The sequence below is a fragment of the Lampris incognitus genome, chromosome 3 (assembly GCF_029633865.1).
Source record: "Lampris incognitus isolate fLamInc1 chromosome 3, fLamInc1.hap2, whole genome shotgun sequence".
In the NCBI taxonomy this organism is placed as follows: domain Eukaryota; kingdom Metazoa; phylum Chordata; class Actinopteri; order Lampriformes; family Lampridae; genus Lampris; species Lampris incognitus.
The window spans coordinates 990,621-1,009,047 of NC_079213.1; the positions used below are offsets into that span (position 1 = coordinate 990,621).

At 42.1% G+C, this 18,427-nt stretch overlaps 1 protein-coding gene across 1 annotated transcript in view; it reads left to right on the forward strand.

Annotated features, from left to right (window-relative positions):
* dyrk2 (dual-specificity tyrosine-(Y)-phosphorylation regulated kinase 2) overlaps positions 1-18,427 on the forward strand; it is a 65,664-nt gene that overhangs the window by 27,792 nt on the left and 19,445 nt on the right. The gene's annotated exons all lie outside the window — the stretch shown is intronic.

Below are 18,427 nucleotides of genomic sequence, written 5' to 3' on the forward strand. Positions count from 1 at the left end.
ACACACACATGCACACACACACACTACAGCTTGAAGGTTTCTTTGTGCGGGGTCAGTGCTGGGTCAGTGCTGGGTCAGTGCGGGGTCAGTGCCGGGTCAGTAATGGGTCAGTGCTGGGTCAGTGCCGGGTCAGTAATGGGTCAGTGCTGGGTCAGTGCTGGGTCAGTGCGGGGTCAGTAATGGGTCAGTGCTGGGTCAGTGCTGGGTCAGTGCGGGGTCAGTGCCGGGTCAGTAATGGGTCAGTGCTGGGTCAGTGCCGGGTCAGTAATGGGTCAGTGCTGGGTCGGTGCTGGGTCAGTGCGGGGTCAGTAATGGGTCAGTGCCGGGTCAGTAATGGGTCAGTGCGGGGTCAGTGCTGGGTCAGTGCCGGGTCAGTAATGGGTCAGTGCTGGGTCAGTGCTGGGTCAGTGCTGGGTCAGTGCGGGGTCAGTAATGGGTCAGTGCTGGGTCAGTGCGGGGTCAGTGCTGGGTCAGTGCGGGGTCAGTGCTGGGTCAGTGCCGGGTCAGTAATGGGTCAGTAATGGGTCAGTGCTGGGTCAGTGCTGGGTCAGTGCGGGGTCATAGCCGGGTCAGTAATGGGTCAGTGCTGGGTCAGTGCCGGGTCAGTAATGGGTCAGTGCTGGGTCAGTGCGGGGTCAGTAATGGGTCAGTGCCGGGTCAGTAATGGGTCAGTGCGGGGTCAGTGCTGGGTCAGTGCCGGGTCAGTAATGGGTCAGTGCTGGGTCAGTGCTGGGTCAGTGCCGGGTCAGTAATGGGTCAGTGCTGGGTCAGTGCGGGGTCAGTGCCGGGTCAGTAATGGGTCAGTGCTGGGTCAGTGCCGGGTCAGTAATGGGTCAGTGCCGGGTCAGTGCTGGGTCAGTGCGGGGTCAGTGCCGGGTCAGTAATGGGTCAGTGCTGGGTCAGTGCCGGGTCAGTGCGGGGTCAGTGATGTGTCAGTGCCGGGTCAGTAATGGGTCAGTGATGGGTCAGTGCCGGGTCAGTGCGGGGTCAGTGCGGGTCAGTGATGGGTCAGTGCTGGGTCAGTGCCGGGTCAGTGCCGGGTCATTGATGGGTCAGTGCGGGTCAGTGATGGGTCAGTGCCGGGTCAGTGCAGGGTCAGTGCGGGTCAGTGCTGGGTCAGTGCTGGGTCAGTGCCGGGTCAGTGTGGGGTCAGTAAACCAGTAAGACATCAGTCTGGGAGTCCTCAGCAGAGTCTTCATATATCTTATAATGCCATTGTAAGTGTGTTCTCCTCTGTCATTGTTGTATTGTGTAAATTGTGTAAAGGCAACATCACGTCCCGTTGTGCGTCTTGGGAGAGAGCTCCTCCTCTGGTGCGCTCCCTGAGCTTTCTTCCTGTTGTTCCTCCCTGGTAAAGGGTTTAGGGAGTTGCTCCTTATCCGATGTGAGGGTCTGAGGACAGGATGTTGTGTTGCTGTGAAGGCCCGGGGGCCCCTGTGGAACCTGTGCTACTGGGCTGGCAGATAACTGAACAGGGACTTGACTTGGGAGACAAACACCATGTGATTTGAAGTGGTGGCTGGATGACAGAGATTGTTGAAAGAGTACCGGAGGTGTTGTTGGTTTACATTTTCATGTACTGCCACTAGTACAGGGTGTCTCCATGTTTTGTCTTTAACTAGCTGAACTGGTTTGACACCAGTTTGAAATGGAGCCGTTGTGCCATTAAGCCGCCTCGCTGTGGTGTGTGAGCGGTACGTAGACAGAACGGGGGGTCACTGTTGTTCCGGCATTAGGCTGGCAGCAGCCAGCTAGCTAGCTACACAGCCGAAGCGCCAAATGTTTAAAAGGACAACCGGCAGCATGGGACAGCCGATCGTCTTTTGTTACACGTTGTGTTACAAGTTGTCAATGTGTTACACGTTGTGTTACATGTTGTGTTTCACATTGTCATTGTGTTACATGTAATTGTGTTACACATTGTGTTACACATAGGGCTATGTATTGGTGAGATTCTGGCGATATGATACGTATCACAATACAGCGGTTGTGATTCAATATATCGCGATATATTGAATAAGACAGGCGATATATTGTGATACTGTAAGACAGGCGATATATTGTGATACTGTAAGACAGGCGATATATTGTGATACTGTAAGACAGGCGATATATTGTGATACTGTAAGACAGGCAATATATTGTGATACTGTAAGACAGGCGATATATTGTGATACTGTAAGACAGGCGATATATTGTGATACTGTAAGAAAGGTGATATATTGTGATACTGTAAGAAAGGTGATATATTGTGATACTGTAAGACAGGCGATATATTGTGATACTGTAAGACAGGCGATATATTGTGATACTGTAAGAAAGGCGATATATTGTGATACTGTAAGAAAGGTGATATATTGTGATACTGTAAGAAAGGTGATATATTGTGATACTGTAAGACAGGCGATATATTGTGATACTGTAAGACAGGCGATATATTGTGATACTGTAAGAAAGGTGATATATTGCGATACTGTAAGAAAGGTGATATATTGCGATACTGTAAGACAGGCGATATATTGTGATACTGTAAGAAAGGTGATATATTGTGATACTGTAAGAAAGGTGATATATTGTGATACTGTAAGAAAGGTGATATATTGTGATACTGTAAGACAGGCGATATATTGTGATACTGTAAGAAAGGTGATATATTGTGATACTGTAAGAAAGGTGATATATTGTGATACTGTAAGACAGGCGATATATTGTGATACTGTAAGACAGGCGATATATTGCGATACTGTAAGAAAGGTGATATATTGTGATACTGTAAGAAAGGTGATATATTGTGATACTGTAAGAAAGGTGATATATTGTGATACTGTAAGACAGGCGATATATTGTGATACTGTAAGACAGGCGATATATTGTGATACTGTAAGAAAGGTGATATATTGCGATACTGTAAGAAAGGTGATATATTGCGATACTGTAAGACAGGCGATATATTGTGATACTGTAAGAAAGGTGATATATTGTGATACTGTAAGAAAGGTGATATATTGTGATACTGTAAGAAAGGTGATATATTGTGATACTGTAAGACAGGCGATATATTGTGATACTGTAAGAAAGGTGATATATTGTGATACTGTAAGAAAGGTGATATATTGTGATACTGTAAGACAGGCGATATATTGTGATACTGTAAGACAGGCGATATATTGTGATACTGTAAGAAGGGTGATATATTGCGATACTGTAAGAAAGGTGATATATTGCGATACTGTAAGACAGGCGATATATTGTGATACTGTAAGACAGGCGATATATTGTGATACTGTAAGAAAGGTGATATATTGTGATACTGTAAGAAAGGTGATATATTGTGATACTGTAAGACAGGCGATATATTGTGATGCTGTAAGACGGGCGATATATTGTGATACTGTAAGAAAGGCGATATATTGTGATACTGTAAGAAAGGTGATATATTGTGATACTGTAAGAAAGGTGATATGTTGTGATATAGTAAGAAAGGCGATGTATTGTGATACTGTAAGACAGGCGATATATTGTGATACTGTAAGAAAGGTGATGTATTGTGATACTGTAAGACAGGCGATATATTGCGATACTGTAAGAAAGGTGATATATTGTGATACTGTAAGAAAGGTGATATATTGCGATACTGTAAGAAAGGCGATATATTGTGATACTGTAAGAAAGGTGATATATTGTGATACTGTAAGAAAGGCGATATATTGTGATACAGTAAGAAAGGTGATGTATTGTGATACTGTAAGACAGGCGATATATTGTGATACTGTAAGACAGGCGATATATTGTGATACTGTAAGACAGGCGATATATTGTGATACTGTAAGAAAGGTGATATATTGTGATACTGTAAGAAAGGGGATATATTGCGATACTGTAAGACAGGCGATATATTGTGATACTGTAAGACAGGCGATATATTGTGATACTGTAAGAAAGGTGATATATTGTGATACTGTAAGAAAGGTGATATATTGTGATACTGTAAGACAGGCGATATATTGTGATACTGTAAGACAGGCGATATATTGTGATACTGTAAGAAAGGAGATATATTGTGATACTGTAAGAAAGGTGATATATTGTGATACTGTAAGAAAGGTGATATGTTGTGATACAGTAAGAAAGGTGATGTATTGTGATACTGTAAGACAGGCGATATATTGCGATACTGTAAGAAAGGTGATATATTGTGATACTGTAAGACAGGCGATATATTGTGATACTGTAAGAAAGGTGATATATTGTGATACTGTAAGACAGGCGATATATTGTGATACTGTAAGAAAGGCGATATATTGTGATACTGTAAGAAAGGTGATATATTGTGATACTGTAAGAAAGGTGATATATTGTGATACTGTAAGACAGGCGATATATTGTGATACTGTAAGACAGGCGATATATTGTGATACTGTAAGAAAGGCGATATATTGTGATACTGTAAGAAAGGCGATATATTGTGATACTGTAAGACAGGCGATATATTGCGATACTGTAAGAAAGGCGATATATTGTGATACTGTAAGACAGGCGATATATTGCGATACTGTAAGAAAGGTGATATATTGTGATACTGTAAGAAAGGCGATATATTGTGATACTGTAAGAAAGGCGATATATTGTGATACTGTAAGAAAGGTGATATATTGTGATACTGTAAGAAAGGTGATATGTTGTGATACTGTAAGAAAGGTGATATATTGTGATACTGTAAGACAGGCGATATATTGCGATACTGTAAGAAAGGTGATATATTGTGATACTGTAAGAAAGGTGATATATTGTGATACTGTAAGACAGGCGATATATTGTGATACTGTAAGAAAGGCGATATATTGTGATACTGTAAGAAAGGTGATATATTGTGATACTGTAAGACAGGCGATATATTGTGATACTGTAAGACAGGCGATATATTGTGATACTGTAAGAAAGGCGATATATTGTGATACTGTAAGAAAGGTGATATATTGTGATACTGTAAGAAAGGTGATATGTTGTGATACAGTAAGAAAGGTGATGTATTGTGATACTGTAAGACAGGCGATATATTGCGATACTGTAAGAAAGGTGATGTATTGTGATACTGTAAGACAGGCGATATATTGTGATACTGTAAGAAAGGTGATATATTGTGATACTGTAAGACAGGCGATATATTGTGATACTGTAAGAAAGGTGATATATTGTGATACTGTAAGAAAGGTGATATATTGTGATACTGTAAGACAGGCGATATATTGTGATACTGTAAGACAGGCGATATATTGTGATACTGTAAGAAAGGTGATATATTGTGATACTGTAAGAAAGGTGATATATTGTGATACTGTAAGAAAGGTGATATATTGTGATACTGTAAGAAAGGCGATATATTGTGATACTGTAAGAAAGGTGATATATTGTGATACTGTAAGAAAGGCGATATATTGTGATACTGTAAGACAGGCGATATATTGTGATACTGTAAGAAAGGCGATATATTGTGATACTGTAAGACAGGCGATATATTGCGATACTGTAAGAAAGGCGATATATTGTGATACTGTAAGACAGGCGATATATTGCGATACTGTAAGAAAGGTGATATATTGTGATACTGTAAGAAAGGCGATATATTGTGATACTGTAAGACAGGCGATATATTGCGATACTGTAAGAAAGGTGATATATTGTGATACTGTAAGAAAGGCGATATATTGTGATACTGTAAGAAAGGTGATATATTGTGATACTGTAAGAAAGGCGATATATTGTGATACTGTAAGACAGGCGATATATTGCGATACTGTAAGAAAGGTGATATATTGTGATACTGTAAGAAAGGTGATATATTGTGATACTGTAAGAAAGGCGATATATTGCGATTTCATCGGCCTGTGTTCTTTGTGTTTGTGCTACTTCCTGACGGAGTTTGCGTTGTTGCGTTGAAGTTGAAGAGTCACATGGCTGAAGATAGATTACAAAACTGTTATCTAGTGGTTGTGGGGTTACACACAAGACAAAATGTTTGTCACGAACCTTTGAATGTAAACAATTAAAAATCAATATAGTGGTTTTGAGAGTTGATACAGTATCACAAAAGATAATATGGCAATACTGGAGTGTATCAATATTACATGTCGTGTTACACGTGTTGCACGGTGTGTTTCATGTCATGTTACACGTTGTGTTACACATTGTGTTTCACGTCATGTTACACAAAGCGGCTCATGTCCTGTTACACATCGTGTTACACGTGTTACACATTGTCATTGTGTTACATGCCGTGTTACACATTGTGTTACACTTCTTGACGCTGGCATGCTGTGGAACATCACATGCTGGTGCCTGATCATGACGCCTTTGTTTGGTTCAGTGTAAATAAACAAAGCTGGCATGAAGACGAGTCTTGGTTACACCATTATTGTGCGATCTGTGTGTAAAAACAGCTCAAGACTCTCCATCTAAAAGACGGATGGCACGTCGTTCGTTTTACTTGGACCACCGCAGAGACAGGAAGTGACGGGTGAGTGTGTGTTCTGGAATCTCTGTAGCACTGCCGTCTGACATCTAGCAGTGAGATATCAATCAATGCAGCTTTTACGGGGCTACCACCGACAATAACACCATGCTGGAGTATTTATATACATTTATATAAATAGTATATATCAGCGGCAGTATTTTCATGCATGAGCTCAGATCACTATGCTATAGATATTTCATGGTGTAATGATTTTACTGCTTAGTTTTATTAATGTGGGCCGTTGTGTGGTATGTGGTGTTGTGTGGTAAGGTATGATTGATGGTTTCACCTTGGATGTTCATGTTCTGTATTTTGCACGTTACATGTTGTATTTCATAATTGTGTAACAGAGGGTTCTGGTTGTGTCACGTGTGTTTGTCTGGGGCGGGTACATTGCACACATCGCTGTCAAGTTAATATTAGTCTGCAGGCAACAGGCCAGGAAGACACAGGAGTCTTGGGGTTAATGCTACCCCTGCTACCCAGTATAACCAGTGTCCTACTGTCACCTACTGGGGGCTGTCCAGTACAAACACCTTCTTCAGCTGCTGGACACTGGCTGTTGTACCACACTTCTTTGCTGTCCACTGGAGCAGGTCGTGGTGAGTGCCTTGCTGGATGTGATCTTGGCAGTCTAGGAACTAGAAGCAGCAGCTTTCTCTGCCAGCCAATGATCAGAAGGTTGTCCATGTCACCTTGCTGATGACCAATAAAAAAGACGCATGATCAACAAAAAGGCCTGGCCATCTCTGAATAAAGAGGAATAATAATAATTAATGATTATAATGTAATAATAATGATAGCAGTTATAAAAATAATAATTGTATAATAATAATTTGGTAACACTTTAGTATGGGGAACATAAAAAAACTTAATTACTAGTGAATTAGTAATGATCAAGATGTCACTTTAGTATGGGGAACATTTTCTAAGTAACAAAAACTTAATTTACAGTAATTTAACACTATTAACACTTGTAGTTTTGTTATGTAAGAACAGACCATATTCATTAAGTGTTAGTAAGGGAGAATAACTCTTCTCGTGGTACTACCACCTTATAAAGTCCATACTAAGCAAAGCATATTGAAATGGTACTACTAATAAGCAATAATTCTGAGGTTATAGAGGGAAAACTCATAGTTAATGGCTTACTGGTTGTATAATAAGGCCATGCAGAATAAGGCATTAATGAGTACGTAATAATGACCAATTAAGAGCCAATACGTTACTAATTTGCATGCTAATAAGCACCTAATTAATGGTGACTACGTTCCCCATACTAAAGTGTTACCAATAATTTTATCCAGAAAATGAAAAACAGCCAAACGTAGGCAACTTAAAACGGCATTAAATGATTTCTGACCACTAGACGGCAGACAGCAGCGCTACGCTCACAAGCAAATCGCCGCGCTCCTCCCTTTCTGTTGCTGTGGTGGCCCAACTGTCACGTACAGTGCGTGCTCGATAGCCATATTTTCAATTTTCCGTGTTGACCACTGATGGAATCCAAGTCTGACAAGTCTTGTTTTAGTCCTGGTCTGCTTGCTAACCTTTGGTCTCTTTGGCTGGGTAGATGTTTAACTCTCTTCACCAGTCTCTCTCTCTTTGTGTAACTCTCAGACATTTGCCGCTGAGCAGGTAGCGTTACTGTTCTGAGTAGGGCTGAACAGGTAGCGTTACTATTCTGAGTAGGGCTGAACAGTTAGCGTTACTATTCTGAGTAGGGCTGAACAGGTAGCGTTACTATTCTGAGTAGGGCTGAACAGGTAGTGTTATTGTTCTGAGTAGGACTGAACAGATAGCGTTACTGTTCTGAGTAGGACTGAACAGGTAGTGTTACTGTTCTGAGTAGGGCTGAACAGGTAGCGTTACTATTCTGAGTAGGGCTGAACAGGTAGCGTTACTGTTCTGAGTAGGGCTGAACAGGTAGCTTTACTATTCTGAGTAGGGCTGAACAGGTAGCGTTACTATTCTGAGTAGGGTTGAACAGGTAGCATTACTGTTCTGAGTAGGGCTGAACAGGTAGCGTTACTATTCTGAGTAGGGCTGAACAGGTAGCGTTACTATTCTGAGTCGGGCTGAACAGGTAGTGTTACTGTTCTGAGTAGGACTGAACAGGTAGCGTTACTATTCTGAGTAGGGTTGAACAGGTAGCGTTACTGTGCTGAGTAGGGCTGAACAGGTAGCGTTACTGTTCTGAGTAGGACTGAACAGGTAGTGTTACTGTTCTGAGTAGGACTGAACAGGTAGCATTACTATTCTGAGTAGGGCTGAACAGGTAGCGTTACTGTTCTGAGTAGGGCTGAACAGGTAGTGTTATTGTTTTGAGTAGGGTTGAACAGGTAGCGTTACTGTGCTGAGTAGGGCTGAACAGGTAGCGTTACTGTTCTGAGTAGGACTGAACAGGTAGCGTTACTATTCTGAGTAGGGCTGAACAGGTAGCGTTACTGTTCTGAGTAGGACTGAACAGGTAGTGTTATTGTTTTGAGTAGGACTAAACAGGTAGCGTTACTGTTCTGAGTAGGACTGAACAGGTAGCGTTACTGTTCTGAGTAGGGCTGAACAGGTAGCGTTACTGTTCTGAGTAGGACTGAACAGGTAGCGTTACTGTGCTGAGTAGGGCTGAACAGGTAGCGTTACTGTTCTGAGTAGGACTGAACAGGTAGCTTTACTGTGCTGAGTAGGACTGAACAGGTAGCGTTACTGTTCTGAGTAGGACTGAACAGGTAGCGTTACTGTTCCGAGTGGGGCTGAACAGGTAGCGTTACTGTTTTGAGTAGGACTGAACAGGTAGCGTTATTGTTTGAGTAGGACTGAACAGGTAGTGTTACTGTTCTGAGTAGGACTGAACAGGTAGCGTTACTGTTCTGAGTAGGACCGAACAGGTAGTGTTACTGTTCTGAGTAGGACTGAACAGGTAGCGTTACTGTGCTGAGTAGGACTGAACAGGTAGCGTTACTGTTCTGTGTGGGGCTGAACAGGTAGCATTACTGTTTTGAGTAGGACTGAACGGGTAGTGTTACTGCTCTGAGTAGGACTGAACAGGTGGCGTTACCATTCTGAGTAGGACTGAACAGATAACGTTACTGTTCTGAGTAGGACTGAACAGGTAGCGTTACTGTTTTGAGTAGGACTGAACAGGTAGCGTTACTGTTCTGAGTAGGGCTGAACAGGTAGCGTTACTGTTCTGAGTAGGACTGAACAGGTAGTGTTATTGTTCTGAGTAGGACTGAACAGGTAGTGTTATTGTTCTGAGTAGGACTGAACAGGTAGCGTTACTTTTCCTAGTAGGACTGAACAGGTAGTGTTATTGTTCTGAGTACGACTGAACAGGTAGTGTTACTGTTCGGAGTAGGACTGAACAGGTAGCGTTACTGTTTGGAGTAGGACTGAACAGGTAGTGTTACTGTTCGGAGTAGGACTGAACAGGTAGTGTTATTGTTCTGAGTGGGGCTGAACAGGTAGTTTTACTGTTCTGAGTAGGACTGAACAGGTAGTGTTACTGTTCTGAGTAGCACTGAACAGGTAGCGTTACTGTGCTGAGTAGGACTGAACAGGTAGCGTTACTGTTCGGAGTAGGACTGAACAGGTAGTGTTATTGTTCTGAGTGGGGCTGAACAGGTAGTGTTACTGTTCTGAGTAGGACTGAACAGGTAGTGTTATTGTTCTGAGTGGGGCTGAACAGGTAGTGTTACTTTTCTGAGTAGGGCTGAACAGGTAGCGTTACTGTTCGGAGTAGGACTGAACAGGTAGTGTTACTGTTCGGAGTAGGACTGAACAGGTAGTGTTACTGTGCTGAGTAGGGCTGAACAGGTAGTGTTACTGTTCTGAGTAGGACTGAACAGGTAGCGTTACTGTTCTGAGTAGGACTGAACAGGTAGCGTTACTGTGCTGAGTAGGACTGAACAGGTAGCGTTACTGTTCTGAGTAGGACTGAACAGAAAGTGTTACTGTTCTGAGTAGGGCTGAACAGGTAGCGTTACTGTTCATAGTAGGACTGAACAGGTAGCGTTACTGTGTTGAGTAGGGCTGAACAGGTAGTGTTACTGTTCTGAGTAGGACTGAACAGGTAGTGTTACTGTTCTGAGTAGGACTGAACAGGTAGCGTTACTATTCTGAGTAGGACTGAACAGGTAGCGTTACTGTTCTGAGTAGGACTGAACAGGTAGCGTTACTGTGCTGAGTAGGACTGAACAGGTAGCGTTACTGTGCTGAGTAGGACTGAAAAGGTAGTGTTATTGTTCTGAGTAGGGAGAACAGGTAGCGTTACTGTTCGGAGTAGGACTGAACAGGTAGCGTTACTGTGCTGAGTAGGGCTGAACAGGTAGTGTTACTGTTCTTAGTAGGACTGAACAGGTAGTGTTACTGTTCTGAGTAGGACTGAACAGGTAGTGTTACTGTTCTGAGTAGGGCTGAACAGGTAGCGTTACTGTTCTGAGTAGGACTGAACAGGTAGCGTTACTGTGCTGAGTAGGACTGAACAGGTAGCGTTACTGTTCGGAGTACGACTGAACAGGTAGTGTTACTGTTCGGAGTAGGACTGAACAGGTAGCGTTACTGTTTGGAGTAGGACTGAACAGGTAGTGTTACTGTTCGGAGTAGGACTGAACAGGTAGTGTTACTGTTCTGAGTAGGGCTGAACAGGTAGTGTTACTGTTCTGAGTAGGACTGAACAGGTAGCGTTACTGTTTGGAGTAGGACTGAACAGGTAGTGTTACTGTTTGGAGTAGGACTGAACAGGTAGTGTTACTGTTCGGAGTAGGACTGAACAGGTAGTGTTACTCTGCTGAGTAGGGCTGAACAGGTAGTGTTACTGTTCTGAGTTGGACTGAACAGGTAGCGTTACTGTTCTGAGTAGGACTGAACAGGTAGCGTTACTGTGCTGAGTAGGACTGAACAGGTAGCGTTACTGTTCGGAGTAGGACTGAACAGGGAGCGTTACTGTTCTGAGTAGGGCTGAACAGGTAGCGTTACTGTTCTGAGTAGGGCTGAACAGGTAGTGTTACTGTTCGGAGTAGGACTGAACAGGTAGTGTTATTGTTCTGAGTGGGGCTGAACAGGTAGTGTTACTGTTCTGAGTAGGGCTGAACAGGTAGCGTTACTGTTCGGAGTAGGACTGAACAGGTAGTGTTACTGTTCGGAGTAGGACTGAACAGGTAGCGTTACTGTTCTGAGTAGGACTGAACAGGTAGTGTTACTGTTCTGAGTAGGACTGAACAGGTAGCGTTACTGTTCTGAGTAGGGCTGAACAGGTAGTGTTACTGTTCTGAGTAGGACTGAACAGGTAGTGTTACTGTTCTGAGTAGGACTGAACAGGTAGTGTTACTGTTCTGAGTAGGGCTGAACAGGTAGTGTTACTGTTCGGAGTAGGACTGAACAGGTAGTGTTATTGTTCTGAGTGGGGCTGAACAGGTAGTGTTACTGTTCTGAGTAGGACTGAACAGGTAGTGTTATTGTTCTGAGTGGGGCTGAACAGGTAGTGTTACTGTTCTGAGTAGGGCTGAACAGGTAGCGTTACTGTTCGGAGTAGGACTGAACAGGTAGTGTTACTGTTCGGAGTAGGACTGAACAGGTAGTGTTACTGTGCTGAGTAGGGCTGAACAGGTAGTGTTACTGTTCTGAGTAGGACTGAACAGGTAGCGTTACTGTTCTGAGTAGGACTGAACAGGTAGCGTTACTGTGCTGAGTAGGACTGAACAGGTAGCGTTACTGTTCTGAGTAGGACTGAACAGAAAGTGTTACTGTTCTGAGTAGGGCTGAACAGGTAGCGTTACTGTTCGTAGTAGGACTGAACAGGTAGCGTTACTGTGTTGAGTAGGGCTGAACAGGTAGTGTTACTGTTCTGAGTAGGACTGAACAGGTAGTGTTACTGTTCTGAGTAGGACTAAACAGGTAGCGTTACTATTCTGAGTAGGACTGAACAGGTAGCGTTACTGTTCTGAGTAGGACTGAACAGGTAGCGTTACTGTGCTGAGTAGGACTGAGCAGGTAGCGTTACTGTTCTGAGTAGGACTGAAAAGGTAGTTTTATTGTTCTGAGTAGGGCTGAACAGGTAGCGTTACTGTTCATAGTAGGACTGAACAGGTAGCTTTACTGTGTTGAGTAGGGCTGAACAGGTAGTGTTACTGTTCTGAGTAGGACTGAACAGGTAGTGTTACTGTTCTGAGTAGGACTGAACAGGTAGCGTTACTATTCTGAGTAGGACTGAACAGGTAGCGTTACTGTTCTGAGTAGGACTGAACAGGTAGCGTTACTGTGCTGAGTAGGACTGAGCAGGTAGCGTTACTGTTCTGAGTAGGACTGAACAGGTAGTGTTACTGTTCGGAGTAGGACTGAACAGGTAGCGTTACTGTTTGGAGTAGGACTGAACAGGTAGTGTTACTGTTCGGAGTAGGACTGAACAGGTAGTGTTACTCTGCTGAGTAGGGCTGAACAGGTATTGTTACTGTTCTGAGTTGGACTGAACAGGTAGCGTTACTGTTCTGAGTAGGACTGAACAGGTAGCGTTACTGTGCTGAGTAGGACTGAACAGGTAGCGTTACTGTTCGGAGTAGGACTGAACAGGGAGCGTTACTGTTCTGAGTAGGGCTGAACAGGTAGCGTTACTGTTCTGAGTAGGGCTGAACAGGTAGTGTTACTGTTCGGAGTAGGACTGAACAGGTAGTGTTATTGTTCTGAGTGGGGCTGAACAGGTAGTGTTACTGTTCTGAGTAGGGAGAACAGGTAGCGTTACTGTTCGGAGTAGGACTGAACAGGTAGCGTTACTGTGCTGAGTAGGGCTGAACAGGTAGTGTTACTGTTCTTAGTAGGACTGAACAGGTAGTGTTACTGTTCTGAGTAGGACTGAACAGGTAGTGTTACTGTTCTGAGTAGGGCTGAACAGGTAGCGTTACTGTTCTGAGTAGGACTGAACAGGTAGCGTTACTGTGCTGGGTAGGACTGAACAGGTAGCGTTACTGTTCGGAGTACGACTGAACAGGTAGTGTTACTGTTCGGAGTAGGACTGAACAGGTAGCGTTACTGTTTGGAGTAGGACTGAACAGGTAGTGTTACTGTTCGGAGTAGGACTGAACAGGTAGTGTTACTCTGCTGAGTAGGGCTGAACAGGTAGTGTTACTGTTCTGAGTTGGACTGAACAGGTAGCGTTACTGTTCTGAGTAGGACTGAACAGGTAGCGTTACTGTGCTGAGTAGGACTGAACAGGTAGCGTTACTGTTCGGAGTAGGACTGAACAGGGAGCGTTACTGTTCTGAGTAGGGCTGAACAGGTAGCGTTACTGTTCTGAGTAGGGCTGAACAGGTAGTGTTACTGTTCGGAGTAGGACTGAACAGGTAGTGTTATTGTTCTGAGTGGGGCTGAACAGGTAGTGTTACTGTTCTGAGTAGGGCTGAACAGGTAGCGTTACTGTTCGGAGTAGGACTGAACAGGTAGTGTTACTGTTCGGAGTAGGACTGAACAGGTAGTGTTACTGTTCTGAGTAGGACTGAACAGGTAGCGTTACTGTTCTGAGTAGGGCTGAACAGGTAGTGTTACTGTTCTGAGTTGGACTGAACAGGTAGTGTTACTGTTCTGAGTAGGACTGAACAGGTAGTGTTACTGTTCTGAGTAGGACTGAACAGGTAGTGTTACTGTTCTGAGTAGGGCTGAACAGGTAGTGTTACTGTTCTGAGTAGGACTGAACAGGTAGTGTTACTGTTCTGAGTAGGGCTGAACAGGTAGTGTTACTATTCTGAGTAGGGCTGAACAGGTAGTGTTACTGTTCTGAGTAGGACTGAACAGGTAGTGTTACTGTTCTGAGTTGGACTGAACAGGTAGTGTTACTGTTCTGAGTAGGACTGAACAGGTAGTGTTACTGTTCTGAGTAGGACTGAACAGGTAGTGTTACTGTTCTGAGTAGGGCTGAACAGGTAGTGTTACTGTTCTGAGTAGGACTGAACAGGTAGTGTTACTGTTCTGAGTAGGGCTGAACAGGTAGTGTTACTGTTCGGAGTAGGACTGAACAGGTAGTGTTACTGTTCTGAGTAGGACTGAACAGGTAGTGTTATTGTTCTGAGTAGGACTGAACAGGTAGCGTTATTGTTCTGAGTGGGGCTGAACAGGTAGTGTTACTGTTCTGAGTAGGACTGAACAGGTAGCGTTACTGTTCTGAGTAGGACTGAACAGGTAGTGTTACTGTTCTGAGTAGGGCTGAACAGGTAGTGTTATTGTTCTGAGTGGGGCTGAACAGGTAGTGTTACTGTTCTGAGTAGGGCTGAACAGGTAGCGTTACTGTTCTGAGTGGGGCTGAACAGGTAGTGTTACTGTTCTGAGTAGGACTGAACAGGTAGCGTTACTGTTCTGAGTAGGACTGAACAGGTAGTGTTACTGTTCTGAGTAGGGCTGAACAGGTAGTGTTATTGTTCTGAGTGGGGCTGAACAGGTAGTGTTACTGTTCTGAGTAGGGCTGAACAGGTAGCGTTACTGTTCTGAGTGGGGCTGAACAGGTAGTGTTACTGTTCTGAGTAGGGCTGAACAGGTAGCGTTACTGTTCGGAGTAGGACTGAACAGGTAGTGTTACTGTTCTGAGTAGGGCTGAACAGGTAGTGTTATTGTTCTGAGTGGGGCTGAACAGGTAGTGTTACTGTTCTGAGTAGGGCTGAACAGGTAGCGTTACTGTTCTGAGTGGGGCTGAACAGGTAGTGTTACTGTTCTGAGTAGGACTGAACAGGTAGCGTTACTGTTCTGAGTAGGACTGAACAGGTAGTGTTACTGTTCTGAGTAGGGCTGAACAGGTAGTGTTATTGTTCTGAGTGGGGCTGAACAGGTAGTGTTACTGTTCTGAGTAGGGCTGAACAGGTAGCGTTACTGTTCATAGTAGGACTGAACAGGTAGCGTTACTGTTTTGAGTAGACTTGGTGTTGATTCTCGATGTGTTTGACAGGACAAGCAATGTTTTCACATTACAGTCATTTGATTGACTGTTAATATCAAAAAATATTGTCTCATTTAACTTATATCTATCTATCTATCTATCTATCTATCTATCTATCTATCTATCTATCTATCTATCTATCTATCTATCTATCTATCTATCTATCTATCTATCTATCTATCTATCTATCTATCTATCTATCTATCTATATATCTATCTATGTGTCTGTCTGTCTGTTTGTCTGTCTGTCTGTCTGATCGGTACATGGGCATAATTTATGATAGGGACGGTCGAGATATGTTCCTACTACTTTTCTTTCGGCTTGTTCCCTGTTTCTCAGGGGTCATCACAGCAGATTTCTGGCCTCCATAGCATTTTGTCTGACGCATCCCTCTCCTGCAGTCCAACCCTCCTCATGTCCTCCTCTATCTGGTCTCCATCTTTTCCTTGGCCTTCCTCTTTTTTTTTTGCCAGGTTTCTCCATGTCCAATACTTTCTTTCCCATATAGTCAGTGTCTCCTGTCGTGGCAGTTATGTAATTCCACTCTAACATTACATGAGGAGCGAGACAAAAATCTCTTACAGTATTGTCACACGATTTTAATATATGTTCAATCATCAGCACGCACAAGCTCAGACGCTTGTGCGTGCTGATCAGTACAGTACATTCTCTCTTATAGGGCAGTTGTCTGTTCTTCCCCTCCTTCTTGACATGTCTTCCAGCTCTCATCCAACAAGGCCACTTCTGAGATTAGTGTGTACACACTTGCTACACTCAGTGAGTCTGCCACACATTCCTCTGCTATCAACCAACAGTGAACAATAGGCCTTCACTAGTTCACCTGGAGAAGATACCTTATAAGACTACCTTTGTTCTGTTACACATGGACTTAAAGCATCTATCTAAGCAATGTAAAATAAAGTTAAACATGGTATAGGTCATACATGGTTAAATAAAGTTAAACATGGTATAGGTAATATATGGTGAAATAAAGTTAAACATGGTATAGGTAATATATGGTGAAATAAAGTTAAACATGGTATAGGTCATACATGGTGAAATAAAGTTAAACATGGTATAGGTCATACATGGTGAAATAAAGTTAAACATGGTGTAGGTCATACATGGTGAAATAAAGTTAAACATGGTATAGGTCATACATGGTGAAATAAAGTTAAACATGGTGTAGGTCATGCATGGTGAAATAAAGTTAAACATGGTATAGGTCATACATGGTGAAATAAAGTTAAACATGGTGTAGGTCATACATGGTGAAATAAAGTTAAACATGGTGTAGGTCATACATGGTGAAATAAAGTTAAACATGGTATAGGTCATACATGGTGAAATAAAGTTAAACATGGTATAGGTCATACATGGTTAAATAAAGTTAAACATGGTATAGGTAATATATGGTGAAATAAAGTTAAACATGGTATAGGTAATATATGGTGAAATAAAGTTAAACATGGTATAGGTCATACATGGTAAAATAAAGTTAAACATGGTATAGGTCATACATGGTGAAATAAAGTTAAACATGGTATAGGTAATATATGGTGAAATAAAGTTAAACATGGTATAGGTCATACATGGTGAAATAAAGTTAAACATGGTGTAGGTCATGCATGGTGAAATAAAGTTAAACATGGTATAGGTCATACATGGTGAAATAAAGTTAAACATGGTGTAGGTCATACATGGTGAAATAAAGTTAAACATGGTGTAGGTCATACATGGTGAAATAAAGTTAAACATGGTATAGGTCATACATGGTGAAATAAAGTTAAACATGGTATAGGTCATACATGGTTAAATAAAGTTAAACATGGTATAGGTAATATATGGTGAAATAAAGTTAAACATGGTATAGGTAATATATGGTGAAATAAAGTTAAACATGGTATAGGTCATACATGGTTAAATAAAGTTAAACATGGTATAGGTAATATATGGTGAAATAAAGTTAAACATGGTATAGGTCATACATGGTGAAATAAAGTTAAACATGGTATAGGTCATACATGGTGAAATAAAGTTAAACATGGTATAGGTAATATATGGTGAAATAAAGTTAAACATGGTATAGGTCATACATGGTGAAATAAAGTTAAACATGGTATAGGTCATACATGGTGAAATAAAGTTAAACATGGTATAGGTCATACTTGGTGAAATAAAGTTAAACATGCTGTAAGGGCTGCTATAACTATCCCGATAAACTAAACTAAATAAAAGAGAAGAGCCTTATGGCTGACGCTTGTTCCACTTGTCTGTTTGGTCCAAGAGTGATTCTTCCTTTGCGTGTTAAATATTTATTTAAACTTGCTTGAAGACATACAGTGAAATAATGAATTGCATCCATGAAATAATAACTTTTAACCTGACCTAATACACATATACACAAAGCACAAGTACACGTAGGCTATGCACGGTCAGAAAAACCGTGTGGCTCCACTCTTCCCTCTCGGCAACTCGCTATTCCGCCTACTTCCCCTGACCAGAGGGCGTTAACCCAGGAACACTCTTCTCCAGCTCTTAAAGTGACATGCAACTATTTAAGACTACACAGCAAACTGAATACATACATAAAGAAAGCAGTTACCTAAAGTATACAATGTGTAGAAATTAAGTATTTAAACTAATTATTCAAATTACTAATTAAAACATTAATTATTAACCATTAGGAGACATTTGGCTCCTACATTACCGGCCCCTAATTGTTCTGATAATGCTAAAGCCTAGAACAATTACCACATCCATAACAAATTCCATATCAAATTACATCAATACATAAAATGAACAGGCATTTGTGTTATCAAACATCTGATGTTACAAAATATGAAAAGGAAGTGCTTGGTAAGCACACAGTCCAGTATTTCGCCAGTCAGCTTGAAAGGCCCATTTTCTGAAAGAAAAAAGAGAAACAGAGAGAGAATTGAATTTTAAAGCAAGTCTTTATTTAAAAAAGATTAACAAAAAACAGACTTGAAATCTTTCTAAA